The sequence below is a fragment of the Jaculus jaculus genome, chromosome 3 (genome assembly GCF_020740685.1).
Source record: "Jaculus jaculus isolate mJacJac1 chromosome 3, mJacJac1.mat.Y.cur, whole genome shotgun sequence".
NCBI lineage: Eukaryota > Metazoa > Chordata > Mammalia > Rodentia > Dipodidae > Jaculus > Jaculus jaculus.
The window spans coordinates 97999892-98009348 of record NC_059104.1 but is presented as its reverse complement, the minus strand read 5'-3'; the positions used below and the strand labels follow the sequence as shown (position 1 = coordinate 98009348).

Here is a 9457-nt window from a genome sequence, read left to right as displayed (position 1 = left end):
GGGGTCCTTTGGCTTCACAAGCAAGCACCCTAACTGTGAAGCCACCTCTCCAGCCCTGTTTCTTGTTGTTTATAATCTGTATATGTTAAGAATAGCAAGTAACACTTGTAATCCAACACTGAGGATGCAGTAGTATCAAGGTTATCTTCAGCTGCATAAAAATTTGTAACTAGTGTGGCTACATGAGACACTGTCTACAAAAGGAGCTAATTTCATGCCCCTCTTTAATCTAGATTCTACATGTATGAGAAAATGTTCAGTATGTGTCTTAGGGGGGCTGGATTATTTTGCTACACATGATCATCTACAGTTCTATCCATTTCCCTGTAAATAGCATGGTTTTATTCTTCTTTATGGCTAAATAATACTTCATTGTACATACATACCACATTTTCATTATTCATACTCCCATCTTTGGGCACCCAGGCTAATTCTATAATTTGGCTAGTATTACAATAAAAATGAGTGTACAGTTGGAACCTAAGACTTTCTGATGCTAGAGTTACTTTTCTTTGTGCAAGATTTTATTAAATGTCTTTACAGAGCAATATCCAGCCTCCAGCTGCAGTGGTCAAGACCTTGCTATTATGTAGGAACTGGCTGAGACATGGCTGAGAAGGGAGCTGTGGGAAGGATCTCATCTTTGGGTTCCACGATGGTCATGCGGTCAGACAGGGGCTTCTTATGGGCAATCTTGCCACTGGGGTCCCAGAGCAGCATGTCCTCACTTTGATGCCCAGCACACCTAGTGGACAAAATGATGACCCAGCTGGGTTTCATAGGCCTCCACTACACACCAGGACAGGATGAGCAGTAGCTTATTAAGAAGCTCCACTGGATCTGGAACCTTCTCAGACAAATACCTCTATCTCAATCAAGGAATAGGCACTTTTTTTTTTTGGGGGGGGGTTCGAGGTAGGGTCTCACTCTGGTCCAGGCTGACCTGGAATTATCTGTGTAGTCTCAGGGTGGCCTTGAACTCACGGCGATCCTCCTACCTCTGCCTCCCGAGTGCTGGGATTAAAGGCGTGCCCGGCTTGGAATAGGCACTTTTACTAAAGGTGGCAATACTCAGCACCCCAGGACCTGGCACTGACAAGGACCATGAGCAGGATATGTCAACACCATGTCATTATGGAAGTAAGGTTAATTCCTTAGCCACCAAATGATACCACCTGTCAAAGAACTAGCAAATTCTGGAATCGTGTGACTTTGTGTGTGTGTGTGTGTGTGTGTGTGCGTGTGTGTGTGTGTGTGTATGCATGTGCTTGTGCACACACTCATTTTGGAGCAGAAGGGTATTAATACAGCATTCTCTCTAGAGAACTATCATTGTGGCATAGCACTAATACTAATCACTGGTTTGTAAAACATAGGAGGCACTGATCATAAAATTTGTCCATGAGCTCTGTCTGATCATTCTACTCTTTTGTATCCAAGCCAATGTATACCTGGCTAGCATGGCTATGAAAGGCACTTTTTGTTTTGTTTTGTTTTTCAATGTAGGGCTTCATTGTAGCCCAGGCTGACCTAGAATTCACTATGTAATCTCATGGGAGCCTCGAATTCACAGTGGTCCTCCTACCTCTGGATCCCAAGTGCTGGGATTAAAAACTGTGCAGCACCAACCCTAGCCTGAATAAAGGTACTTTTATGAGGTAATACTCTGTAATGTGATATTTCCATTCCTGGCATGAGTACATACTAAGTCCTGGATGCCCTCCAGAAATGGACAAAGCTATTGAGCACCATGTCTACTTAATGGTTAAAGGCATTTGCTTACAAAGTCTGTTGGCCTGGGTTCCATTTCCCAATGCTGATATAAAGCCAGCTACATAGTGGTACATGTCTGGAGTTCACTTGCAGCAGCAGGAGGCCCATTTTCTGTCTAAAATACATGAAAACAAAGTGTAGTCAGAGGAAGGGATGATGGAGAAGGGGGGTGGGAGGAGGGTTAGTCAAAATTTATGTTATTTGTTGTAATGTTATTTATTCGAGATAATTTGAACTTCTATCAGTTTTCCCCCCATTATGGGAGACATGAAAACGCCCAGATATGTTTAGTTCATTGCTAACCAGCAGGTGGCAGTCTAGGATTAAGAGCTGTTTTTCTCTTGGTGTTAGAATGAATTTGCCCTCCAAGTAGTTGGTTTAACTCCCTGTGTTGAGCCCAGCTCATTTGTTGCTACAGTATTTGCCCATCATGCACAATACCTTGAGTTTGGTCCCCAACACTGCATAGAGCCACAAAAAGTTAGCTGTGATCATACACACTTGGAAAGTGGGGTCAGGGAAAGACCAGAAGTTCAAGGTCATCCTGGACCATATAGCAAGTTTGAGGCCATCCCAGGTTACATGAGACCCTGGCTTGGAGGGTGCAGGGAATTAAAAATAAGACTCAGGGCTGGAGAGACGGCTTAGCGGTTAAGGCATTTGCCTGCAAAGCCAAATGACCCTGGTTCAATTCCCCAGGACCCTCGTAAGGCAGAATAACAAGGGGGTGCATGCATCTGGAGTTCCTTTGGAGTGGCTAGAGGCCCTGATGTGCCCATTCTCTCTTTCCCTCTCTCTGTCTCTTTCTCAAACAAATGAATAAAAAGAAAAATTAAAGTTTTAATGAATAAGACTCAAGGGTTACCCCTCAATTTCTCTATAATATTTTTGACTTATTTTCCCACATCCATTTTTATTTAGCAATGCTTGTTGAATTTATTGAGTAGGTGAGTTCACTGTGCACATTATTTCTAATGTGGCCACCCTAAGTCTACATAGTGAATTCCAGGTCAGCCTGAAGTAGAGTGAGACCCTACATCAAAAAAAGAAAGCAGGTTAAGATGGCGGCGTAGGTACCACGCCAAAGCAGCCTAGGGGGGAAAGAGACCAAAAAAACTCAGCAAAATACACACTTTTACTAAAAAGTGAGGTGTATAGGAAATTGAGGCGGCAGCGGAGAAGTAGAAGAGTTCCAGAGCATCCAGAGCCTGCACAGGCGGGAACAGCGGCTCCGGGGCGGCTCGGCCACCCGCCGCAGCCGCGGAGCGGCAGAAAGCCGCTGGACTCTCGGCTCGAGCCGCAGGACAAGCCAGGTGCGGGATTATCCCCTCACACCGCGCTCTCCGCAACTCGGGAAACGTGAGGGGAGAGCAGCAGCGAGCAACGGAGGGAAGAGCAGACCGCGAGGTAGAAGCACACGTGGAACAGCAAGACAACCAGAGCAGCCGCGGCTCCCTCCCCTCCCCCACCACCTGAACCCAGCTCCAGTGAACACAGCAGCGGCCCGGGACCCGGCCACGCCAACTTGGGCTGACAGCAGGACCCAAGCAGGAGCAGACTTTGGCAGCAACTTCAGCGGCTCCAGCACCGGTACCAGTGGCCCCAGCAGCAGCGGACCCAGGAGCAGCAGCGGCGGCAGATCCCGCAGCAGCGGCTTCGGGGGGAGCAGCGGCGGTGGACACGGCAGCGGCAGCTTCAGCAGCGGGGTTGGCTCTGGTGGTGGCAGCTACAACAGCAGCAGAGGCAGCAGCAGCGGCTCAGTTTGCCCCGTAGGAAAAGCAAGTGCCTAGCTCCAGAAATCAGAACAGCAGCCCTACGACCCAGGCAGCAACTTGACTGAGACCACAATCACCCAAGGTAACTGGGATTGCACCAGGGAAGGGTCTCACTTGGTCACAAGCTGACTTGGATACCTCAACAGACCAGAAATCTAAACCTCTTTGTTGATAGAGGATCTGGTCATTATAATAACTACTCTTGCATACATACTCGGGGCTGTTTTTGATTGAATGTGTACAGTGTTTAGTTAAATTTTAGAATCTACCAGTATTTTATTCCACTCAGCCTGCTTGAATACTCCTATAGCAGGGAAACTCAACCCCTAAGAACATCTTTGTAGATACTCTGAGAGTCTTAAGAGCCACACCTAATACCTTAAGGTCCTACCCTGAAAATATATTACATCAAATCAATTGATACAGCTAAGAATACACAGCTAGCTAGAAAACCCAAGCATTAACTTAATCCAAGATGCAAAAATATATACATTATAACACAAGAAACACTAAAAACCAAGACGATATAAATCCACCTAAAAGTATTAATGCATCAGAAATGTCCTCCAGTGAGAAAGAGTTAGAGGAAATGCCTGAGAAAGAGTTCAAAAGAATAATTATAAATATGTTCAAAGAGGTCAAAGAACACATGAAAACAATCAAAGAAGAAATCAAAGAGGAAATCAAAGAGGAAATCAAAGGAATCAAAGAAGAGGCAGGACACCAATTTAATGAAAAAAAGAAGGCAATACAAGACATAAATAGGGAAATAGAAATAATAAAGAAAAACCAGTCAGAATTACTAGCAATGAAGAACACAGTTAATGAAATAAAAAACTCTGTAGAAAATCTCACCAGTAGGATGGATGAGGGAGAGGACAGAATATCTAAGCTAGAAGATCAGGTGGCAGACCTAATGCAGTCCAACAAAGAGAAAGACAAACTTATAGAAAAGTATGAGTGGGAATTTCAAGATATTCGGGACACTATGAAAAGATCCAATATAAGAATTCAGGGCATAGTAGAAGGAGAAGAACTCCACTCCAGAGGCATAGTAGGCATCTTCAACAAAATCATAGAGGAAAATTTTCCCCAAATTGGGAAAGAGGTGCCAATACAGATACAGGAAGCCTTTAGAACCCCAGCCAGACAAAACCCAGAAAGAATCTCTCCTCGCCACATTATACTCAAACTTCCAAACACACAAACCAAAGAAAAAATATTGAAAGCAGTTAGAGAGAAAAATCAAGTTACCTACAAAAGCAAGCCCATCAGGATTACAGCAGATTATTCAACACAAACTTTTAAAGCCAGAAGGGCTTGGAGTGATATATTCCAAGTTCTGAAAGATAACAACTGTCAACCAAGGTTACTTTATCCTGCAAAGTTATCCATCCAAATAGATGGAGAAATAAAGACATTCCATGACAAAAGCAGGTTAAAGGAGTATCTGAAGACAAAACCAGCTCTACAGAAAATACTTGATAGAATCCTCCATGCTGAACAAAAGGAAAAGCACACATATAAGGAACCTAGAAAAAACCAGCTATACTCAAATACCAGTTAACAGAAGAGAGCACAGGTAGAACAAGTAACACACACACACACACACACACACAAATGGCAAACATAAATACACACCTTTCAATAATATCTCTTAACATCAACGGTCTCAATGCCCCAACGAAAAGACATAGATTTGTAGACTGGGTTTAAAAGCAGGATCCTACAATTTGTTGTCTCCAAGAAACTCACCTTTCTACAAAGGATAGACATTATCTTAGGGTGAAAGGTTGGAAGATGGTGTTTCAAGCAAATGGGCCTAGAAAACAAGCAGGGGTTGCTATCCTAATATCAGACAGGGTAGACTTTAGTCCGACGTTAGTCAAAAAAGATAAGGAAGGTCACTTTATATTGATTAAGGGCACACTCCAACAGGAGGACATTACAATCCTAAACATATATGCACCTAACATGGGGGCTCCCAAATTCGTCAAACAAACACTATTAGAACTAAGGTCACAGATAACAACAAACACAGTCGTGGTGGGTGACTTTAACACCCCACTCTCATCAATTGACAGGTCATCCAGGGAAAGAATAAACAGAGAGGCATCTGGACTAAATGAGGTCATAGAAGGAATGGACCTAACAGATATATACAGGACATTTCATCCAAAGGCTGCAGAATATACATTCTTTTCAGCAGCACATGGAACATTCTCTAAAATAGACCATATATTAGGACACAAAGCAAATCTTAACAAATTCAGGAAAATTGAAATAATTCCTTGCATTCTATCTGACCACAATGGAATTAAACTACAAATCAGTAGCAAGAAAGGCTATAGAGCATACACAAAATCATGGAAACTAAACAATACACTACTAAATGATGAGTGGGTCAATGAAGAAATCAAAAAGGAAATCAAAAAATTTATAGAGTCAAATGATAATGAGAACACAACATACCAAAATCTCTGGGACACAATGAAGGCAGTTCTAAGAGGTAAATTTATAGCCTTAAGTGCCTATATTAAGAAATTAGAAAGGTCGCAAGTAAACGACCTAATGCTTTGCCTTAAAGCCTTGGAAAAAGAAGAACAAGGCAAACCAAAAAGTAGTAGACGGGAAGAAATAATAAAGATTAGGGCAGAAATTAATGAAATAGAAACAAAAAGAACAATCCAAAGAATTAATGAAACAAAGAGTTGGTTCTTTGAGAGGATAAACAAGATTGATAAACCCTTAGCAAATCTGACCAAAAGAAAGAGAGAAGAGACACAAATTAATAAAATCAGAGATGAACAAGGTAACATCACAACAGATTCCAGAGAAATTCAAAAAATTATAGGGACATACTATAAAAGCATATACTCCACAAAGTATGAAAATCTGAAAGAAATGGATGATTTCCTTGATCTATATGACCTACCTAAATTAAATCAAAATGAGATTAATCACTTAAATAGACCTATAACAAACATGGAGATCCGAGCAGTTATCAATAATCTCCCAACTAAAAAAAGCCCAGGCCCGGATGGATTCACTGCTGAATTTTACCAGACTTTTAAGGAAGAGCTAACACCATTGCTTCTTAAGCTTTTCCAGGAAATAGAAAAAGAAGGAATCCTACCAAACTCCTTCTATGTGGCCAGCATCACCCTGATACCAAAACCAGGCAAAGATAGAACAAAAAAAGAAAATTACAGACCAATCTCCCTCATGAACATAGATGCAAAAATTCTCAACAAAATATTGGCAAACAGAATACAAGAGTATATCAAAAAGATCATTCACCCTGACCAAGTAGGCTTTATCCCAGAGATGCAGGGATGGTTCAACATACGCAAATCTATAAATGTAATACATTACATAAATGGGTTGAAGGACAAAAATCACATGATCTCATTAGATGCAGAGAAAGCATTTGACAAAATCCAACATCCCTTCATGATAAAAGTCCTACAGAGACTGGGAATAGAAGGAACATATCTCAATATAATAAAGGCTATTTATGACAAGCCTACAGCCAACATATTACTAAATGGGGAAAAACTGGAAGCTTTTCCACTAAAATCAGGAACAAGACAAGGGTGTCCACTGTCTCCACTTCTATTTAATATAGTTTTGGAAGTCTTAGCCATAGCAATAAGGCAAGAGACACACATAAAAGGGATACAAATTGGAAAGGAAGAAATCAAGTTATCATTATTTGCAGATGACATGATTCTATACATAAAGGACCCTAAAGACTCTACTAGCAAGCTGTTAGAGCTGATCAAAACCTACAGCAATGTAGCAGGATACAAAATAAATACACAGAAATCAGTAGCCTTCGTATATGCTAACAACAAACACACAGAGGATGAAATCAGAGAATCACTCCCATTCACAATTGCATCAAAAAAAATAAAATACCTTGGAATAAACCTAACTAAGGAAGTAAAGAATCTATACAATGAGAACTTTAAGACACTCAAGCGAGAAATTGCAGAAGACACTAGAAAGTGGAGAAACATCCCTTGTTCCTGGCTTGGAAGAATCAATATCGTGAAAATGGCAATCTTACCTAAAGCAATCTACACATTTAATGCAATCCCTATCAAAATTCCAAAGGCTTTCTTCATGGAAATAGAAAAAACAATCCAAAAATTCATTTGGAATCATAAAAAACCTCGAATATCTAAAATAATACTGAGCAACAAAAAAGAGGCTGGTGGTATCACCATACCTGATTTTAACCTATACTACAGAGCCATAGTAACAAAAACAGCATGGTACTGGCACAAAAACAGACTTGTAGATCAGTGGAACAGAATAGAGGACCCAGATGTAAGCCCAAGTAGCTATAGCCACCTGATATTCGATAAAAATGCCAAAAATACTCATTGGAGAAGAGACAGCCTCTTCAGCAAATGGTGTTTTGAAAACTGGATAAATATCTGCAGAAGGATGAAAATAGATTCTTCTCTCTCGCCATGCACAAGAATTAAGTCCAAATGGATTAAAGACCTTAACATCAGACCGGAAACTTTGAAACTGCTAGAGGAAAAAGTAGGGGAAACCCTTCAACATATTGGTCTTGGCAAAGACTTTCTGAATACAACCCCAATTGCTCAGGCAATAAAACCACAGATTAACCACTGGGACCTAATGAAATTACAAAGATTTTGCACCGCAAAGGACACAGTGAAAAAAGCAAAGAGGCAACCTACAGAATGGGAAAAAATCTTCGCCAGCTATATATCTGATAGAGGATTAATATCTAGGATATACAAAGAACTCAAAAAGTTAACTAATAAGGAATGAAACAAGCCAATCAAAAAATGGGCTATGGAGCTAAATAGAGAGTTCTCAAAGGAAGAAATACGAATGGCATATAAGCACCTAAAAAAATGTTCTACGTCACTAGTCATCAGGGAAATGCAGATTAAAACTACATTGAGATTCCATCTCACTCCTGTCAGATTGGCCACCATCATGAAAACAAATGATCGTAAATGTTGGCGGGGATGTGGAAAAAAAGGAACCCTTCTGCACTGCTGGTGGGAATGCAATCTGGTCCAGCCATTGTGGAAAACAGTGTGGAGGTTCCTAAAGCAGCTAGAGATTGATCTACCATATGACCCAGCTATAGCGCTCCTAGGCATATATCCAAAGGACTCATCTCATTTCCTTAGAAGTACATGCTCAACCATGTTTATTGCTGCTCAATTTATAATAGCTGGGAAATGGAACCAGCCTAGATGTCCCTCAACAGATCAGTGGATAATGAAGATGTGGTACATTTATACAATGGAGTTCTACTCAGCGGTAAAGAAAAATGAAGTTATGAAATTTGCAGAAAAATGGATGGACCTGGAAAGTATTATACTAAGTCAGGTAACCCAGGCCCAGAAAGCCAAGCGCCACATGTTCTCCCTCATATGGGGATCCTAGCTACAGATGACTGGGCATCTGTGTGAGAATGAAAATACTTAGTAGCAGAGGCCAGTAAGTTGAAAAGGAGACATAAAGGGTGGAGAAAGGAAGGGAGGAGGATACTTAATAGGTTGATATTGTATATATGTAATTACAATGATTGTAGTGGGGAGGTAATATGATTGAGAATGGAATTTCAAACGGGAAAGTGTGGGGGTGGGGAGGGAGGGAATTACCATGGGATATATTTTATAATCATGGAAAATGTTAATAAAAATTAAAAAAAAAAAAAAAGAAAAAAGAAAAAAAAAAAAAAGAAATTAGAAAGGTCGCAAGTAAAAGATCTAATGCTTCGCCTTAAAGCCTTGGAAAAAGAAGAACAAGGCAAACCAAAAAGTAGTAGACGGGAAGAAATAATAAAAATTAGGGCAGAAATTAATGAAATAGAAACAAAAAGAACAATCCAAAGAATTAATGAAACAAAG

General features: G+C 40.7%; 1 long non-coding RNA gene across 1 annotated transcript; it reads right to left on the bottom strand.

The window, feature by feature from the left end:
- Positions 1 to 502: 502 nt before the first annotated feature.
- On the bottom strand, positions 503 to 1963 carry LOC123459290. The gene is made up of 2 exons (XR_006636194.1): positions 1784 to 1963; positions 503 to 745 (listed from the first exon to the last, which is right to left on the bottom strand). It is a non-coding gene; the product is annotated as an uncharacterized LOC123459290 (long non-coding RNA).
- Positions 1964 to 9457: the final 7494 nt, after the last annotated feature.